Below are 22,286 nucleotides of genomic sequence, written 5' to 3' on the forward strand. Positions count from 1 at the left end.
CTACATAGGTACATAAATACGATTTTGAAGCAAAAAACGCTCATCGGAACATCGTTACATTAAATCAGTCTTAAGTAGGTACATTAAAAAATACTTATGAAATATGAAATAAAGTATTAGGTACATTACACATCAAAACAAAATAGAGAAATTGTTGAAACTAAGATGAAATTGTTTAAAGAAGACTGAGCACTAATTAAAACCATCTCTGTTTGTGAGTTGGTTGTTTACGATCCCGAGGTGGAACTGAGTAAATAGCATCCTAAATTGAACCCAAATTTTACACAATCGAGCTTTATTTGGATTGTGGGTAACTAATTTAAGTTTCTAGAAATGTTAAGCCATTGTTCTGGTGGTAGACGAAACGCAAATACTTGTGAATTGTAATCTCAAAACGTACAATGTTATCATAATATTTTCTTTATTTCTATATATAACTTAGTATAACAAAATAAAGACTATCAGAATTAAATGTATATGTATAATATATTATTATTTACAGTGGTGCTCAGTCAAGCTAACCCAACCAATGGAAATATTTCGGATTAATGTAAAATCACCGTGTGATATATGTATTACTAGCTGTTGCCCGCGACTCCATCCGCGTAAAAATATGAAAATAGTTTACGTCATATCCTCAGACCTACCGAATATACACAAAAAAATCTAAAAATCTCTCAAGCCGTTTCAGAGGAGTTTGGTGACAAACACTGTGACACGAAAATTTTATATATTAGAGATTGGTATCAAAAGTGACTTAGTCCGCCACAAGTCCACCATGATGTAGCAATTGAATTCGCGTTTCAAAGCCAATCAAGTGTGATGGAGTTCGATTCCAGATCCTTTTCACCTGACCACTTTAAAAAGATCGATTTCCAAGAGCTAAGACTCTTATGGACGTATTTCAAAGCTTTTGCCAAACAAAGGTGGTAGCCGGTCAAGAATCCTTACTAAGCATATATCACCATCGCACGGGTCGTGTGATCCAGCGCCGGGTAAAACAATAAACCCGGGTCTAGTTTTCAATTTGACCCGCGATAAAAGCTTCCAAACAAAATGCCCCCTAACTGAAAGGGGATTAGGGCCACTCTACCACATTTAACACACTTTAAACGAACCTGACCCCTTCGTGCGGAGTTTGCGCGAAGTGAAAATAAGAGGACAGTAAAATTGATGACTGATTTTTTAATGCGAAAGAAATGTTTATGTACGTGCGGGTTATTTTTTTTTTGTTTGAGCGGACTTTGCACCGCTGTGCGTGTGTGTAATGGACTGGAAAAATAACGAAATATTTTAAAACATCTGGATTCTGGCGTAATCATTATTTTCAGTCAAGATTCTACTGTTATCTAGGTATAAACCTCCTCTTACGATAACAAACTTAGTCGTTGCAAAGACATTGCAAATCAATATGCAAAGCAAGAGCTTCAAACTGTTACATAATGTACTTCTTTGATCTGCTTAAGTTTCATTAACTATTATGTCATTTGTACATAAATGAAAAAAAAAACTTTACCCGGGAAAATAATAACTCAAATGAACTTTGAAGATCCCAAACGAAGCTCGTAATACTCGTACTGTCTCTATTTTCTTGGTAGTTAGTAACCGTGTTACATTTTTCCGCATCACGCGAGCCACGCTGGGTGTCTGAGCATTAAAAGTTTCAGCTAAAGCTTCTAACGAGCACGGTAGAGGTGTAACTCGCGAGTGAGTAATGCAAAAGAACTATATCAGTTAGTATGCTCACTAGTTTTTTTCGAATCTAAATGTATATCTTTTAGCTGACTCGCTCTGCACGCTCTGAGAGCGTAAGCCGATGAGTGAATGATGACAAGAAACGAACGGTGGCGAACGGGCGCGACCGAGCCGCAAAGCGATACGTAGCAGCGGCGAAGCGTTCGTAGAACCCTATGGGAATCGGCTTGCCCAATATATATATATATATTTTTTATCAAATAGCTGGCAAACGAGCATGCGAGTCACGTGATGGTAAGCGATCACCGCCACCCATGGACTCCTACAAAATAATTAGGACTGCGGCCTAAAGGGGAGGGGTTTAGAGGAGGGGGGAAAGGCGGAGGGGAGTAAAAGGGGTAGGGGCCTCCGGATTTCCCACTCACCGTACGAAACACATTAGCAAAACTACTATTTCACGCCGGTATTCTGTGGGAGTGTGGTACTAACCCGGTCGAGCCGGCTCATTCATACTGCAACCAGCAAGTCGTTACAGTAAGGCTCTACCACATGTAATATTTACAAAATAGGACAACAGGACGTACAGGATTTGTGAAAGATGTAAGCGATCTTTGCTTCGGATTTACCACGGAAATATCTGACGCCACGCCACTGAATACGTAGTACCTACACACGCACACTCTTGTCTTATTAACTAAAATGATTAGCGAGCGAATGGGTACAGTACAGACTGACCACCTGATGTGTGAATCAGATCAAGCAATGCTACACTCTATGGCAAACGTCATAAAATCGGTATCAATTCACAGATAAGTTGGTCGTTATGTGAATCAGATGAATCACAGATACACACAGGAATTTCTGAGCTAAAAGAGTTAGTGAGCTAAATTAGTGATATCTCGTAAGCTGAAGATACATAGTCACTCTTATTAATTACGTGACACATTTCGCGCATCTCTAAAGCGGTGATCTAATATGCTTACGGCCAGTTTCAACTATGCTGGCCAACCTTAGGAAACGTTTAAGCAATCTCTGCCCGGTTCCTGAAACTTTGCTCAGACTCGTACTATATTTTAACGCTTTAATTTAATCATGTTTTTAAGTAAATGAAGGCAATATTTTAAAAAGTATTGCGCAATTTATTTTATTTAGTTTTGTTCTGAATAAGTTGTATCATACCTACTTGTTAACGGAATAACTACTCATCAAAATACCTTGTAGAAAAATATCAATTTATACTGAATGAATTATAGAATTGTGTTGGCGATTCGCAACCTTATCAGAATTATTGTGTTGATACTTAGTAAATCATCATAAATAAAACAAAATATCAGTTGTTGATACAATTTTACCAATTGTAACTATTTATAACTTCAGACCATATTGGATATTATCGAAAACTAATTAAAAATGTATTAAGTATGATTGAAATTTTAATTGCATTACCGTTAAAGATGTAGGTATTTCAAAATGACTAAAAACATAAATATGCCTTAAAAAATCCTAGCCGCGTGGGAGCTAAAGCTCGAGCCCTTCTCATTGCCCGTGAGCCCATGGGCCTGTGCCCAGCAGTGTGTGTTATATCGTCATCATCATCCCAGCCGTAGGACGTCCACTGTCCACTGTTGGACATAGGCCTCCCCCATAGGCTTCCAGTTGCTTCGGTGGGAAGCGGCTTGCATCCATCGCGGGTGTTATATCGGCCGGAGATATCAAATAAAAGCTTGTATAACCTAACCAACAAAAAGTTGGAAACCGACTTTTTCACTTAAAAGTTCAATATCCTCAAAACGGCTGAACCGATTTTGATGAATCATGTCTAAGAACCATTGCTAGAAAACCTGCTTTCAAATAAAAAAACCTTAATTCAAATCGGTCCACCTGTTTAAGAGCTACGGTACAGACAGACAAACTTATAACACTCCTCTTTTTGCGTCGGGGGATAAAAATTAATGAAAGCAATCTTGTTCAAATTAGTTTTATTAAAGGTCAACCTAATCAAGGGTCACATTTTAAAGTTTACTGTAGGTGCTTAGTTAAAGTAATCGGAAAAAGGGCTTTGGAATTGCAGTGAAAAAAAACCGTTTAAAGAGAAATCTAGGTTTTTAATTAAAGGACGCCGTCTCAGTAGCAGCTCCGACCTCAATCTTTTCTTTTAAACAGTCCCTTTGTCTTAATCAAAGTTCACTTTCCGTATTTTCAGACTTCACGTTATGCAAATGCTTTGGCAAATTAAAGAAAAGTTGAAAAGTAATTTAAACTTGAATTCCCTTCGCAGGTGTTGCTGAGATGGTGGGCATCGAGTGGAAGGAAGGTACTAAAATAAATATCTTAGATATGTTTGATTTGAGAAGAGTATTCCAGTGGGTTCATTTTGTATATTATTATTGCCTTAATATTTCACAGCTATTGTAGCTTAATCCCGGCAGTCCTTTATCCGGGTCCCCAAGTTCGCAAAGATCTTTTATGGGTAACACAATTGTTTAACGGCGACTTGGTGGTTTCAAATTATTTTAGATAGACCGGCGCCCAACGCAAATGACGACAATTTTCTTGTTTGATGAAGCTGAATTATCTCAGTGGGAGCAATTCTGAATATTGTTCAATTAACCGAGTCTGGCTGGTGTCGAAAGAAATTGGAGTTTTGAAGAATTATGAAACTAGTCTTTAAGCTTTAACCGCCGCTTCACTCGCATAAACCATCAAATCTTACAGTTGAATTAAGTTCATGGGATTTTCCAAAAACAATATCGTGCTGTCATTTACTTTGTATGAGATCACCAAAATTTTTAGTCTTTATGCTTAAATAACTATTGAGATTTCACATGTTGATGTGGATATTCCGATCCCATATGAATATCAGAACAAAAGTAGCCTATGTTTTTTCTTAGATCCAGCATACATTTGAAAAAATAACAAAAATATTTATAGCTTTCACATTTTTGATATTAATAGGATTAGTAGAATTTATACGTTTTGCTCATACGTCGTACCTAATTTGAGATCTTCTCGACGACGCGACAGTAACAATCATATTGCGCTCTTGGCTCTCGCCGCCCTCGCGTAATATGACGCTATCAACGCCGCATTACGCCGGAGCGGGCATATACATGTATGAGGCGACATATGGATAATTAAATGCAAATATTATCCGACATATGCGTGTCATGCCCGTACTCATGCGTAAATCACCATTTATTTAAGTATTAATAAAAAATCATAGCAGCATTTCATACTTTTTAAAATGATGCCGTCGTTAAATAACAATAAATACTTGAATTAATAATGGTAAGTACCTAATATATAAATATTCAATAACAACAAAGTTGCCCTGAACAAAACTAATAACTTAAGAGGATTAATCAAATCCTGGCTTTCAGAATTGTAAAGTTTAAATCTGATTGATGATTATTTATTAAGGAAACATCCAGACTAATACCTTTTTCGAGATTGGCAGTAAAATTCTGGTACAGTCGTGATCAATTTGGATCAGGCCGTAATGTTAATACGACATGCTGTTGTTATATCGCGTTAAGAGCACCTTATCTTTCGGGTCGTGAGTAGCAGAAAATTTAAATTGTTTTCAGGAGGTGGTTAAAATTAATTTCTGGGTCTCAGTATAAAATGCAAATTTTATTGATGCTTTATCCGAACAACTGAAATTAAACGATGCCTGTGAGTGAACGTAATCTCCAATTTTGATAATAGCAATTTGGTTTTATCTTTCAAAGTCGGATCGCAGATTATCCTTCTATTTAATTTGGATACAGCGGATTCACTCCGACCGCTGCCGTAGGTACTTACGAGGGGAAAATTGATATTTTTGAGGACAAAAACCTAATATAAATAATAACTCTGTAATTTTTTATTTCGTTGTTCAACATTTTGCAAATGACACCTCAAATCTGAAACCTGGCTCAATGGAGGAATGAATTTAAAGAGAAGATGAAATTAAACTCTACCAAATGGAATCTCAGTCAAAATAATGCTCTAAAATATATTTTTTAGTATAAAAAAACACATTAAAAATAGGTACTTTTTGAAGTAATTTATATTAAGGTATAAAGCCATAGGCCTTTATCCAGCAGTGGATGGATGTGGGCTGATTTGATTTGATTGATTGATTGATTGATAAAATAAATTCCTTTTGTGAAAATTCTTATTGACCTCATTCAAAAAATGTTGTATTAAATGCAAATGAAAACCAAATTATATTCAGTGCATTTTACTCCAGCAGTGATCAAAAATAAATAGAAAAATTTAGATACAAAATGTGAAAAAAGCCGTGGTGGCCTAGTGGTTTGACCTATCGCCTCTCAAACAGAAGGTCGTGGGTTCAAACCCCGGCTCGCACCTCTGAGTTTTTCGAAATTCATATGCGGAATTACATTTGAAATTTACCACGAGCTTTGCGGTGAAGGAAAACATCGTGAGGAAACCTGCACTAACCTGAGAAGCAATTCAATGGTGCGTGTGAAGTTCCCAATCCGCTCTGGGCCCGCGTGGGAACTATGGCCCAAGCCCTCTTGTTCTGAGAGGAGGCCTGTGCCCAGCAGTGGGACGTATATAGGGTGGGATGATGATGATGATGAGATACAAAATGTAAGCCGTGACGTGTTTCCATTCGGTATTAAATACGTACCTACCTGTAGTGAGGGGTGGCAGAAAAGTATAAAATTGTTATACAATTCGTGTTTCAGTCGGTCCAAGAAAACGTTTATTGGTTAAGAATAGAATAAAATAGCATTATTTATTATGTCAGATTACAATGATCCATTACAACTTACAACAGGTTAGCAAAAAAGTTTATAAAAACCTGCCAAGAGCGTGTCTGACACGCCCGTAATAGGGTTCCGTAACCATTACGAAAAAATTAAGCATTATTTTTCTAAGGATTTCGTATTTTGTACGGAATATTCCAAGTTTAGGTATATTTTATACCTTAAGCTGCTATTTACTCTTAAACTACTTGTAATTCTCAAGATAACTTAACGGTTATATTAAAGTTTTCCTTGTAAGTATGATAACTTACTACCATCCTGAATTTTTTCAAAATTATCCACCCACTGGTTTAGGTTTTAGAGGGGGACTGAGGGGGAGGGGGACGCTAGATTTTAATGAAAATTTGCACTTTAAAGTTGAATATTTTACAAACAAATCACTGAATCGAAAAATCGTTTTAGCAACTCCCATGGTTTTAAAAGACCTATCCAACTATACCCCACACGACAAGGTTGGATGAGAAAAAAAATCACCCCCACTTTACGTCAAAAAAATTTTTTTTTATTATAGGTACCATTTTGTCGGCATAGTTTACATATATATATTCGTGCAAAATTACAGCTTTATATTATTGATAGTCCCTGAGCAAAGCAGCGGACGGACAGACAGACAGACAGACAGACATGGCGAAACTACAAGGGTTCCGTTTTTGCCATTTTGGCTACGGAACCCATAAAATGGTCCACATGCGGTAACAAAACAGTGCCTTACCCTACCTTTAACCATCCCACTGTAAACTAAACTTAATTCTTGATTCATTTAACCATGGCCATGAGCAGTTGCATTTCCATTAGCCCTAGAGGATTGAGAGCATTCGTCTAGTCGGTTTGCGAAGTCTAGCTAAGCTTTGAGCTGGCAGTGCCGGCACGCTCCGCATATAAATACCCGTTAAGCTGCCGCTTTGGGCTTACATCTGACGTAAAAAAATACAACAAATGAGCTTGATTACACATAAATAGCGGAAAATAAAACATTCACACACATACTCGTATCCTACTGCTAATAAGCGAGTTTTTTTTACTGATGGTAAGCGACGTGGTGGACTATGATAGCACGCTTCCCTAATAAATAATAAATGTCCATTATACTCGTAAATCACCAGACCCTAGATTTAAAAGAAGAAAGAAAGAAAAAGTTTATTCGGCAATATACATTAACTTGTAGTTGTATTGGAACGTAATTAAAAAAAAAGTAATTCTCTTTGTATGTGTGTTGGCAACACTGCGCCTCTTGGCCTCCGACCTCTGACCTAGTCGGTCGTATTAATATTAACTCTTAAGATTGTAACTAATACTATATAAATAAACCACTGAAGACCTAAAGAAGAATATTTATTTAACAATAATACAGTAGGTAACATACATCAGGTACATAACTTAATGTTTAAGTACTTAAAGTAAACTTATAGCTAGCCGAAAGGGCTGGCAGCTCAGCAATGCTGAGGTACGGAACCACAGCGCTGATTTTCAGCTGACGGCTTCAGGCTTTGAAGACGGCTAGATTGTTATTACTCACTCGTACTATCGAATCATTTACATCAATAAGCTAATGATAACATTGAATCATACGAGTGTTTGTTCTCGGGTCTTGGATGTATTTAAGTATGTATTTATCTATATTTAAGTATGTACCGTTGCCTGGTATCCATAGTATAGTACAAGCTTTGCTTAGTTTGGGAATAGGTCAATATTGGTGTCAGGTGTCCCGTGATATTTATTATTTAATTTTATTTATTATTTATTAATATTGGATCGTGTAACGAAAAACCGTGGTGAAACCCGGGTTCGCATCTCAGAATTTTCGAAATTCATATGCGAAATTACATTCGAAATTTACCACACGCTTTACGGTGAGGAAACTTGTACAAACCTGTGAAGCAATTCAATGGTGTGTGCGTGTGAAGTTCCCAATCCGCACTGGGTCCGCGTGGGAACCACCGTCCAAGCCCGTATATAAACTGGGATGATGCTGATGATGATATCGCGAGACGTCTCAGGTTGGCCAACCAAACACACAAAGTTTTTTTTTTAATATTCGGCTACTTACTATTTTTGGTAGGATTGGTAGCAACAATTTTTTGTACGCAATCTGGCATATTTCATAAAACCGTCAGGTTGACCAACCTAACACTAGATTTTTTTTACACTATGCAGGCTAATTTTACAGCAAAAACACTTGTGTTCCTTACCTTTTTGGTCGTGCAATAAAAAAAAAACTAAAACAATGCAATAAAGGATTTTCATACATTTTTTCTGCTCTAGAGCAGATAAGTCCCACTTTGTGCTGGGTATTTAGTGCAGTTATGATGTAATTAAAGCATGGTTGGAAGAAAATTATATTAGTTGTTTGTAACTTTATTACTCCGACCAAGGCCTCGCGGAAACGGAAACACTACAGTATTTAAGTGATACGAGCGTGCCAGATCTGATACAGTAGCTAATGCCATTTCCTAACCTCATTAGCAGAAGAGGGAAACCGATAGAGCATCATAAACTTTTACTGCTCAGTGTAAGTGTTATGCGTACAATCTGCGTCGCGATAGATACAATAATCAGATCAGATACATACAAGTAACTAATTTAGGCCGCCCGCGATTATGCTTTCTCCTACATTAGCTTAAGGCAGCGTTTCCACCAAAGATGTGCGAAGATGTATTGCGAGGAACGTGTTTATCGTGAACCAATACAAACGCTTCATTTAACTATCCTCCTCGTTTTTAAAAGACCTATTCAACGATACTCTGGAATAGGGATTTGAAATCCCACTTTTTTCCTCCCCCACAAAAGTAGTAATAAAGTATAATGTGCGAGGATTTGTGGCGGGGGATGTGTTTTATATTACCAATAGAAACGCTTTATTTTCACATCCTCGCACAGCACATCTCTGGTGGAAACAGCTGAGCGGAGCGAGGCGAGGTAAATGAAGCGTTTCTATTGGTTCATGAAAAACACATTCCTCGCAATACATCCTCGCACATCTCTGGTGGAAACGGAGCCATAATGTTGATTTATTTTCTTGAAGATCAAACACTGTAAAAATGTCTGGACAAATGAACGTTTATTACCCCACTGACTGAAGGAGGGTTATGTTTGTTCTATACATTATAATATGTAAGATAATTCTAACATAATCTTCAGCGGACTGGAGAGCAACATCCACTTAGAATAGGTAGGTACAATACAATATTTATATCTATGATTGGAGCTAGCTCTAGAAACGAGGTGAGGTATATTTAGTACTCGTAACTACATATTGAAATATTAAAATTGAGAGAGGGTATTATTGTTGGGTAAAGTGTTGGCAATCTTCTTAAAAGCTTGTCTACCAACATTTCTACGACATAACATAATCCATCACTATGGCATAACTCATTGGAACTTTACATACATCTATCATACCTTTCTGATGTTGATGCATAACGTAATAAACAAACAAGCTGTAACTAGGTTGAAACATAGTAATGATTTTTTTAAATCTTCAATGTCAAAGCTTACAAAGTAAATAATCATATTTTTCACGTCTTAAAATACCAGTACCTGGGCGATCGAGCTTCGCTCGGGCTAAAACAAGTTAGATCGTTTTTTTATCCCCGAAAACCCCTACATACCTAATTTCATGGAAATTGTTGGAGCCGTTTTCGAGATCCCCGAAATATATATTATATAAGAATTGCTTATTTTGTTTAAGAATTGCTCGTTTAAAGGTATTAGATATATTTATTACCTGTAAGTAAGTATTTGAATATTTTACCGCAGAAAATCTCTATAAATCTAAACCCGAGACAGTAGATGAACTAGGTAAGTATACAGTCGCGTGTGACAAAATCCAGAAGGCAACATCGTAAAACTTAACGGCTCACACATAAACGCGGTAATGGAACGAAACCTTTATTAAGAGCGCCGCGGACTCAGCAGGCTGCATGGCTGGCATTCCTTTGCCCCGACAATTAGAATGAAACCAAAATACTACCTACATCATTAAAACTCCAACATCTCAAACGGTTCGGCGCTAAATTTTCGGGTTTTGTTAAAAATAAAAAGCAAGTTAATGAGTTGTGCTTGAAACGGCTAACGAGATCCGTTTGCTTGGAAAAGTTTTACGTGAAACTCGCGAATTAATAACACGAATACTTTTTTAATGTTAAAACTCGGCGTATATCATTCCTCTTCCGGTTACACTTGCTAGTTATACATTTGTTTTTTTTTTACCACATGACTTTCCTAATACTTAATTCCTCACAAGACAGGCTTCCCGCGGACATTTTTATAAAACGTTAAAAGATATCGTCGACAGCTACTTGTTCACGTGTTATTTATCTTACCAGATAGCTCACCGCCGACAGTGCTAGTAGCACTCAAAGAGTAAATTTTGGAGTAACAACTACCAAATCTGCCGAAGACAATAGATTAGAACTAATTCTATATGTCGACGAAGTGATGGAAGACCAACTAACATCATCATAACCCTCTAACATTCCTGTAATGGGATAAAGCAGCCGCTCGTCAGGATATGAACCGAGTATATTAAGCCTAAGTTCCTTAATAAAAGGGCAGCATGCTCGTAACAAGCGGCGCTATAAACCAGCATGAGCCGTCTTATTAAAGCCGACACGCGGTCTGGACGTGACGTCATAAACATCCGTGCCATCATCGCGGCTACACGGTTAATAAATATAAACATTTGTATGAGCTCAGCTAAGGGATGCCGGGATATTATTCTATAACCAAGTCGTACCTAGCGTAAATGAAAGTGGCTAGAAAATTCTGACGATTTCAAACAAAAAGCTAACAACAAGAGGAATAGAAATATCTAGTGAGTTAAAAACACCTGCCTGACAACCTGGTTAAGATCGCGGGATCGCGGTGGATGCGGAAAGCACAAGACCGGTCTGAGTGGAGAGCCTTGGGGGAGGCCTACGTCCAGCAGTGGACGTCTTTCGGCTGACATGATGATGATGATGATAAAAACACGACTCCACATGTAAAAAACTAGCTAATTGCCCGCGACTCCGTCCGCGTATAATTCGTTTGTCGCTATCCCGCGGGAACTAAGCAATTTCCTGGATTAAAACTAACCTTTCTTTCCCCGGGACTCTAACTAACTTATACCGAATTTCATCTAAATCGGTTCAGCGGTTAAGCCATGAAAGGTAACAACAGACTTACAAACTTTCGCATTTATAATATTAGTGGGATGGCTTGAAAATCTTTATTATTATTAATTTGAATAGACCGATTTTAACAGACTGAGTGTAACGAACTCAAACTGCTTAGGATGGATTATTAATAAAAAGGTACAAAACTCGGTCTTATCTGGTGCTACGTATTCTGCTTTCTGTTAAACTCAAACCCAGCAATTTTATTAAATAATAACAAAGCAAAACTTAGTATCTTTTATCACAAGGAAGTGATAAGTTGTACCCACCGCTTGGTGCGAAATTTCCGTTGTTCGACATAGTTACTTTGGCATGGATCGCCTTCTCCGATGTTCTGAAGTTAACTCATTGTCAACCCGTCGCTCTAACAAAACACGTCGTTGTTTTGTTATGGTAATACTCGGACAAAGTTTTGAACCTAAATTTAATACAGAATGGCTTACTGCGACAAGGATAGCTTTCAAGTGTTATATGAAAGCTTAAAAGTATAATTCTACTGTAGATACAAAGCCATTTGTTTGGCTCTCTTGATTAAATTCTAAATAATTTGTGTGTAAAGGTCTAATGAAGTTAGAAAGACTTGTTAAGTAGAAAATATTAGAAGTTATTGGGGTTCGGTGTAATTGGTAATATCGGGCGACATGTCGGCCACCGGCCACCGGATCGGGCCTTCGTCAAACAATGACAGTTGCGCAACTAATTTTGGTCCAGTTCGCGAGGGTTGGATATATTGCGCAGGAAACACTCGCAACTTGTTTGTGTTGGGGAGATAACTTCTCGATGACCACCTGAGTATAAATAAGTAGGCTGTATTCAACTGTCAAGCTCTTCTCGTTCATAGAATTGCGTTGAGGTCAATCCGATTTCAATGTTATACGCAATAAATGATACAACTCAGATTAAAAGCCAGATCGAACAGCGATTCCTACAGCAGTTGAAGCATTATAATAGGAACGTCATTGTCCAGGAAAATAACTGCCTTACCTACAATATCGCTAAATTTATTCCTTACTTCTCTCCATTGTAAAGGTTGCCTGGAACAGATCGCTCTGAAGCGATAAGGCCGCCTATTGCTTACCTTAGAAATCTCTATGTATATACCTGTGTTTTCTGTACTGCTTACTGTGTTGGTGTGCAATAAAGAGTTATTGTATTGTATCGGTTTACAGTTAGTACCATCATACACGAATACATAAGTGACCACCTACTACTTTTGACGTTGAATGTACCAATGTACTAAAACGTATTATGTGTGTTAAAACGTTAACATAGTACAAAGCTTCACCCAAAAGTTTGGAGTACGTTTGTTATGACGTCCCGGGAACATTCAATATTTCTGTAGCGCGGGCGTTATGCGAATTTTATTAAGGTTCGAACTTCAGGGGACCGCAAACCGCTTCGAAGTTGTTGTACCTACGTACATTTGGAGCTACATTTATTTGGATTTTGGGCCATCAGTAAAAAGAGGTCACAAATATTAAGCTATACGATTTTGAAGCTTCAACGTGTATTTTTGTATCAATAACATATTATTAAAATATGCTCCCTAAAAAACATGCCGTTTTCAATATTTTATAGGGTAGGTGCCATAATATAACAATAGCTAACATGAATGAATGTGGGAATGAGGGTGGATTTGAGGACGAATGATTTGATGGACAAGAGCGGACGGAATGACCGATGATTTCTGCGGAGTGAATGAGACGAGCGAGTGAGTGAAAGAGAGTTGAGAGAGTTGAGTTACGATCGGGTGAGTCTTGGTTCTAGTTGTGTTTTCTGTTTTCATTTGAATATTGTTTTTTTTTGGAATCTTTTTGTATTTTTTATTTCAATTCCAAATTTTTACTTTTACGGTCACCCGTACCTAAAACCTAAATTAAAAAAAAACTGAAATATAGATGCACAGAAAAACCAGAAAAATAAGACCAGCACTGGGAATCGAACCCAGGTCCTCGGTATTCCGTACCGCGTGCTATACCGCTACACCACTGCTGGACAAAAAAAAATTCAAAGTTTTCATTTGCTTTTTTATACGTATTCGTTAGTTTCCATTTTTAATAAACTTTTTCTTATTTTAATTCGAAAAGTTTGTTTTCCTTCGCACGATCCCACATGAATTGATGATCATGAATAATTGATCATGAAGTGAATTTTTCGAAACAATCCTACTAGTTTCTGTTCTCTATGATCTTAGAATTTTTAATGTATTAAGTGTTAGTTATCTAAGACACTACAAATCACGTAAATAGCAGGCGATAGCTGCTCCATAAAGTAAGATTTTACGTAGTCGGCTCGAGTAACAAGGGAGTCAATCCGGACATGATGTCCGTCGTAATTTCAACTTTGCGACGGCTTGATCTTTTAACTTCGTCATAAAAAACGTTATTCTCAAAACTTGATTGCGTCGCACTCCCAGCAGATATGGCGTAGGTGTTTATCTTTACGTCGCCTTTGCCATTTTTATACCGTAATAAAAATGTTTTCCATGTACCTATGTTACTTCTACTACCTACATTTTATCTCCCTCAATTTTTAGTGTAGGAGTAGGTGTAGTGCAAAAAAACGAAAATTTTATAGTTTCTCCATATCATAGTTTATTAACGGCCTAGCTCCAATCGTTAAGGTCTTTAGTCCTGTAACTCTCAAAAGCTCTAATTTGTGTCAAAAAATATTGTAGGTTTCAGGATGATTTCCGTATTTCAATTAATTATTTACCTAAAGCATTTTTTGTCAGTGTTGAAACTATAGTACCTACACTACAAGGTGAAATTGTCCAAGGTAAGTGGTTGTTTTTGGGTACTTACAGGTACATGAAAAAATTCACGGCAGTAAGTAGGTGTTTTAAAATTTAAAAAATATTATTATTTCAACTATAACGTCTAAGTAGGTTTCACACTTTATCAAGTAGGTACCTAATGTCAATCAAAACTGATTTTTGGTTATATTATTCTATTCTCAACTGTAATTTTCAAGTTTAATCCCTTTTTTATAGACATGACATGACTAATTAAATAAAGAACCACTAAATATTTATTTCCTTGAAAACGAATCTGGAGTAACACAGGCTTTTTTTATCCCGTTATTTCCACGGGATAGGGATAAAATCTCGAAATAACTAACAACCGCTGGGCTTAGAGTCATGAAATTTGGGATGGATGTTTTTAGTGCAACGTCAATGAAAATCACGATGTAATTTTCGGAAATTCCCACGAGAATTTCGTAAAATCCCGAAATGCTGTATCTAATAATTTACGCGTGCAAAGCCGCGGATAAACACTAGTTTCATATAAAGGATGCAAAAGCTGTTTAGAGGCTTAGTATCCTCAATGCTGATACATTTGCAGTCTTTGAAAGATAAGTACCTATTTTCTGAAAATCCCTCGGCTGGCGGTAATGCGCTATTTATTAAGCAATCACGTGCGAGCTGGAACGCCGTAATGTTTGGAAGATTGTTAAAGCGCCTATAAAAATCATTATGGGTGCTTCACGACAAACTTTTACTCGACATTGCCTTTGCTACTTCTGTAATATAATTGTCAGTTAAACAATGGTCGGTTCGGAGGTTCGGGGGAGGTTCTATGTTCGAATGCATGTATTTTTTTTATGTAGGTATGACTATTTCTCAAATTGTTGTCCATTTTCTGTTGTTCACATATTAAAAATATGAAAAATGTATTTTCTGACGCTATTTCAACACAAAAAATAAGTAATATTGTGTTTAAATATACAGTGTTATTTTTGATATCCGTTAACTTTAGGGGGCAACCTATAAGTCAAACGAAGTTAATTTCTCTAAGACTAGTTAAGATAAATTATTAAAATGTAAAATTCTGCACACAACAACAAATTGTTTAAATATACAGTGTTATTTTTGATACCCGTTAACTTTAGGGGGCAACCTATAGGTCAAATGAAGTTAATTTCTTTAAGACTAGTTAAGATAATTAATTATTAACAGTAAAACAGCGTAAAGGTCCTTAATTTATGTTTTTTTTTCAAAGTCCACACCTAATTCGTGTTTAATTCACACGTATTTAGCAAAAGAAAGTCAAATATGTGGACTTTTTTTATGCTTCTCTTACTCGTATGTGTCACGTCAATGTCACTTATCAAGTTTGTTTATCAAGTTTGTTTATATGCAAGAAAAAAATATTTTTATTTTAGAAAAAAAAATGTTTTATTTCAATTTCGCGAAAAAGGTAATTATCAGGTAGCTCACATCAACGAACTGAGTCGTCTGACGAAGTTAACGGATATCAAAAGAAAACACGGTGTGTGTAGGTATACAAAACCTTGTGGTAAAGGTAATAAAAAGTCAGATAATCTTTGTTGTGTATTGTGATCCAATATAAAGTTTCGATGTAGTTACAAAATTACGATTTTTTCCTCACAAGATTTCGTGGCGTTTTCCTGACGTCGAGAAATTTTGGATGTTTTATGTGTTTTATGATCTCGTCCTTAATAATTCGTCGTTAATATTTTTTTGACAAAACTGATTTCTTGTCAATTTCATGACGGGACAACTTTTTGAGAAATACTCGTATGTTCACCGATTTTTCCGCCAGTTAAATACGGACCGATTTTCAAAATTCTTTTTTTAAGAGTATAAGGTTGTTCAAGAGAGTAGCTCGGCTGTGAGGGGGGAAGAACAGACCCCTTTATCGTAGAAACAAAACTCTACATAACAATACTATTTATAGTTTCTGATACGACCAACCAAACATACCGCGATTCGGCGATATGCGTCTGGACGTGACAGTGACATCTGTTGAAAAGCATACAAACTAAACTGTCTTATAAAAGTATTGTGTATGAAAAACCACATCTAATTATTAAACTCACTTGTGTTTCTGTGTTGTAAGTAGCAGGGCATTTACGTAACACATTCGTTACAACATAACCTGATGTAAAATATTGAAGGATTGACTCGCTTCACATCGGCGGGAGAAATAAACAATTCAGCATCAAAGTTTTGATTTAATTTGAAACCGTTGGTTAGCCAGCTCCATTCCACATCCGCCCTCGCGTAATGTACGCGATACTCCCCTAAAAGCGGTGATGAGATGATTCGCTTCGCATTATTAAATTATTAGCAAATTTCTTAATCGCGTTCGCACAGGCCGTAGCTTCTGGCGGGGCGCCAGTAGCTGGTTTCATCAATTTGCTTCATTAGGTACTACCAATTTAAATGTTTACCTACAAAAGAGTAACGTGAGGGAATGACTGACAACGCACAGCATAGACTAGTCGTTTAACTCTTGCGAGCGAGGACTTAAAGATTGGCAGCCATAATATATCCTTAAGCATCTTAAGAATTTTGCAAAATTTTCACGAGATAAAGTACTCAATTGTTTATACCTTCACAAAAACGAAATCACGGGATAAAGCTAGTAACTGATAAAGAATTGGGTATATTTTTTGACTTTTAATTTCAAACGCTGGACAGCGCTGGACTAATTAGTTCCCACTCTACTCATCATCCGCATGACTTCACCTGAACTAACGAATCAATTAAGTTCAAATTCAATCAAGACCTATTTCGGTCAAAGGAAGTTTCGCTTTCATTAAAAAAAAGAAATGGGGGAAGTTTAATTGAAATTTGAAAGAAGCTGACGTCAACAATATGAAAAATGAACAGGAGTTTAATTAAAAGTGTTAACAATCGGGTATAATTTTCAGGCCGTTTCATTTTAAGACCATTTATAATTGGCTTAGATGGTTATTAATTTCTTTCCTCTTTAAGTATAACTAGCTAGAACAATACAACTTTAACGCCTCTGTTTAGTCTCAAATTTATCAAAGAATAGAAAATATAGAATATGCACAAATAATTAGCGACAACAGATGAAATTCGAATATCGTGGCACTTTATTATTGTAGTTAAAGATACAGTAAGTAGTTGGATTGTCTGGAGCAAATTTGACCCAAGCCCCTTTGAAACTTGGAAGGGCTAGAAAAATTGGCAAAAACAATGTCGATATAATTAAAAAACCGTTTTTTTTTTAAACAGTGCTCACTATGTCACTAAATTAGACGATATACGAAACGAGATCAGTCATCAATAAAGCGAATGCTCGGTACCCTCGTCTAGCGGCTAAATCCGTTCGTTCGAAACCATGTCACTCGTCACGAATATTTTACACATACTTAAATGGAATGAAATTTTGATACCGAAAACAAATTACATTCATATTGATAGTTTCCTTATAAACCGTCATATACCTAACTAATACCTACACATTCAGTAGTTTTATAAATAAATGCTAGTACTAGTATTTATATTTAGAGTTTTATTTCATCATCATCAGCCGGAACACATCCTCTGTTGAACAAAGACCTCCTTAGAACGTCACAATCAACGACAACTCGCCACCTGCATCCATCGGTTTGCAACAACTCTCGCAAATAAAGTAAATCTCGCAAGTAAAGATATTGGATCGGGTGTCCTTTCCTTGGCTGGTTTGTTTGCGGCCGTCTCGCCAACCATCCACTCTTGTTTGCTCAACGATACTTTACAACTGAACAGATATTGCCTCAGGAAGGCAAATAACAATGTGCCCTTTTAATTTCGTCTTCTTACAAGCTTTTATTTTACTTGCACCGTTCGTTTCAGGTTTGAAGTTTGTGATATTATGTGGTTTCAAAATTTAACCACCAACCACCGGTATCCAGTTGAGTTAAAATTTGCATCAGTGCCTATTATACGAGTAAGTATGTATAATTAAATTCGGTGATAATAAAATAAATAAATATCATGGGGCAATAATTGACACCAATTGACCTTGCCCCATACTAAGAAAAGCTTGTAAGTATTATCGATACAGGCAACGGATAAACATAGTTATATAGATAAATCCATACTTAAATGCAAAGTAAACGTCCAAGACCCGAAAACAAACATTCGTATTATTCATATAAATATCTGTCGGCTGGGGCTGGGGATCGAACCCGGGACCTCGAGCTTCATAGTCAGGTTCCCTTACCACTTGGCTATCCGGTCGTCAAATATATCTCGTGTCGTGTTAATAATCTAGCAGCGAAGTTCTAGTGATGGGGCCAGGATCGTCTCCACAGTGGGAACTCGTCAATGGTTAATAGCATCGTTTTGAATCTTTGTACGTATATTTAGTTTGAATGACAATGCAAGTACACACAGCAAAAAACTTTGCATTCTAAAATAAGGCTTATTTCTCATCAAATTAGCCAGAAATTGGCTCTTACAATATAACTGGTGAATATTAACATTTGATTTTTGTCTTTTGTATGTTTTGTATAGCCTGAGCGGCAAAAAAAGGCCCTCAAATGTATGCAGTAATAGTAATAGGTAATTTTGTATGTAGAGTGGGCCAAATTTTGTGCCAATAGTTATCACACGGCGGCCACGCCGTATAAAATACGCGTTCTTGAATCTACATAGGCACAACGACGTCTGTACACGCGTCAATGTGTGCGTAAGATACACAGGGCTGACATATGTATATAATATATGTAGGTATGGCTTAGATAGTGCAAATCAATGTAATCGTTAATCTTAACTATTTATTTAAACCTAAATAATTAAAATGTGTCTGTCTGTGTATTTAAGCGTTATTATTTTCAATTACAATGGAGTTATTTCATGTATTAATCGCGATAATTTCAGAAATCATTATTTATTTAGAAAAAGGAAATAGGTAGGGTACCGTTACCATTTCGCAAAATTATTGCTCCCTAACTTAGTGCCGTGCGGCCGACATACATCGCGTTGCGCACCCGACTGCTTTCCTGCGGTTTTCCTGCAATCTGCGCTTAAGGGGTGGGGTAACTCGAACCGGTGCGGGGCGGAGCGTGGCCATTCTGTACGTTAGTATTATTATATATTCTGTGCCAATATTTAAACTGTTTGATTTTATTACCTACTAGCCGTTACCCGAGACTCCGTCCGCGTAAAATTAGTTTCCAATATCCCGCGGGGACTATGCAATTTTCCAGGATAAAAATTTCAAGGATAAAAACTATCCTATGTCCTTCCCCGGGACGCAAATTATCTGGTTTAGACGTGATGAAGTAACAAATAAACAAACAAACTAACTTGGGCATTTATAATATTAGCGGGACTGTAATGCTGCAGGTAGTTTTTTGTTGATCAATCCATACTTCCATACTATCCATACTATCCATACTAATATTATAAATGCGAAAGTAACTCTGTCTGTCTGTCTGTCTGTCTGTCTGTTACGCTTTCACGCCTAAACCGCTGAACCGATTTTGATGAAATTTGGTACAGAGATAGAATAGACCTTGGGAAAGAACATAGGCTATCTTTTATCGCGAAAAAGAGGCTTTAAGGGGTTGAAATAGGGGATTAAAGTTTATATGGTGGAAGTTCGTCGCTGTCGAAGATAAAACCATGAAACTTGGCATTTAGGCATTTAATAAGAAATAAGTCGATATTTGGTTGAGCTTTTTTGAAAATTCGACCTGTGAGGGGATGAAAGTTTATATGGAAGGTCTTCATTATCGAAGATAAATCGATGAATCTTTATTAAACTTGCTATTTCGGCACGTGATAAGAGATAAATAGATATTTGTTCGCGCGTTTTTTAAAATTCATCCTGAGAGGGGGTGAAATAGGGGATGAAATGAAAGTTTATATGGAAGATCGTCATTGTCGAAGATAAATCGGTGGTTCTTTATGAAACTTGGCATTTGGGCACGTGATAAGAGATACATAGATATTTGTTCGGATCGAATCGGGGCGGAGGCAGGGTGGCAACGGAGTGGAGCGGAGGCAACGGATGGAGCGGAGACAATGCGGGCTACAGCGGAGGCAGTGAATTAGAGCGGAGGCAGTGGATCGGAGTGGAGACAACGGAGCGGAGGCATCGGAGCGGAGGCAGCGTGGCAACGGAGTGGAGCGGAGGCAACGGATGGAGCTGAGACAATGCAGGCTGCAGCGGAGGCAGTCAAGTAGAGCGGAGCTGAGGCTGGCGGAGCGGAGGCTGGCGGAGCGGAGGCTGTGGGGAGGAGGTAGCGGAGCGGAGGCAGTGGAGCAGAACGTAGCGGACGCTGCTGAGCGGAGCGGAGACTGTGGAGCTGATTGATGGTGATGGTGATGATAGTGGTGCTGATTATGATGATTGGTGATGATGATGGTTATTGTGGTGATGATGATCGATGATGATGATAGACAAAAAAATTTTTTATAAAAAATGTCTCATTTGAAAACTTTACCTGCGGGGGGGATATTAGCAGAGGGTATGATGCAGTGTTAGCATAGCCTATTAAGCTCATAAGAAAAATTACGCAATGTGAGGTCATCATGAAAAAATTATAATGTTCAATTTTTTCTTATTTATTGTGCTATAAGAGCTACCTTTATGCAAAATTCCAAGTTTCTAGGACAGCCGGCAGTGCGCTATAACTTTTTCTGTTAAGGCGATTTGTATGAAAACACCTTTTTAATGACTGTAGCCAGTATAATACATCAGTGACTGTAGCTTTTGATTGCATTGACTTAGAAGTTTGATTTTTTCACAGCTATCGGGACTATTGACCTGAGTTTAGGATTTAATTTCAACTAGATACCTATACCCCGCGCGTTTACGAGATAAAGGATCTTGACAGACAATCGGACGGACGGACAGCAAAGTGATCCTATAAGGGTTCAATTTTTTCCTCTTGAGGAACGGAACCCTAAAAAACATTTGTTTTGGCGCTTTTCAAATTACAACCTATTTACTTAAAAACATGGGGATGAAAGGTCTTACGGAATTCCAAACAAATTTACTATAAGTATATTTATCGGAACTATGTGTAGCTAAAAAGCCGTCTTAATTATAATCCTACCCTCCTAACTTACAATAAAGGACGTAAGGTGTCAAGAGTTCACTATGAAGAATGAGTCCTTTTGTGTTGGCAGGGTAGAATACACGTCGTTTTGCTAAAATGTGGCTACCCGCAAAATAATTATGTTTTACTAAAGAACTTGGATGGATGGAAGAACAAAAAAAAATTATATTCATAGCAATGTATTGAAATGGTTATTTTCAGTAAACCGTAGAAGTTTCTATGTGCTATTATTGGCAGAATAGGTATCCTAAATACATTAAATACTTCCCAAAGTTACTATTCCACGCGGACGAAGTCGCGGGCAAAAGCTAGTAAATAAATAAATTAGAACACACACTACAATAATTTCAAAACACTTCAGTAAAGCGATAATATTTTTTTTATTTAATTTATTTATATACTTATTCAAATTACAACTTAGGTACTACACATTGTATATTCTCGCCAAACTGCTACGTTTGATGGCGAGACGCACTCAGTTTTCATGCAATTTTAACCTATCAAATTTTGAAACGTCTGGACCAAATGGTGCAGTTTCAACAAGAGCCTGATTCCTAGAATAACGTTTAATATTATTCAAATACTCTGGTTACGCGAATTTAAGATCATGACATCAGGCTAATTTCATAAACTGCCAGCGTCAGCTCCAGTCTAAATTCAAGATTACGTAGACTAATTCAGGCAAATTTCTGATAGCTGGTGCTGGTAGAATCCATATTGCAAATTCTGTTTCAGTCATAGCGGAGTTAACTAATCGTAACCTATATATAAGCCCTGTGGCAGTCGTCGCTTTTCGCCAATGCTTATAGTTAAATTTTAAAGC

General features: G+C 37.2%; 1 protein-coding gene and 1 pseudogene across 1 annotated transcript in view; one reads left to right on the forward strand and one right to left on the reverse strand.

Annotated features, from left to right (window-relative positions):
* LOC141445412 (cytochrome P450 CYP12A2-like) overlaps window positions 1-22,202 on the reverse strand; it is a 46,950-nt pseudogene extending 24,748 nt beyond the window's left edge.
* The window catches only part of LOC141441537 (uncharacterized), a 285,632-nt gene that overhangs the window by 32,050 nt on the left and 231,296 nt on the right, over window positions 1-22,286 (forward strand). The gene's annotated exons all lie outside the window — the stretch shown is intronic.

Source organism: Choristoneura fumiferana, chromosome 2, assembly GCF_025370935.1.
Source record: "Choristoneura fumiferana chromosome 2, NRCan_CFum_1, whole genome shotgun sequence".
NCBI classification, from domain to species: domain Eukaryota; kingdom Metazoa; phylum Arthropoda; class Insecta; order Lepidoptera; family Tortricidae; genus Choristoneura; species Choristoneura fumiferana.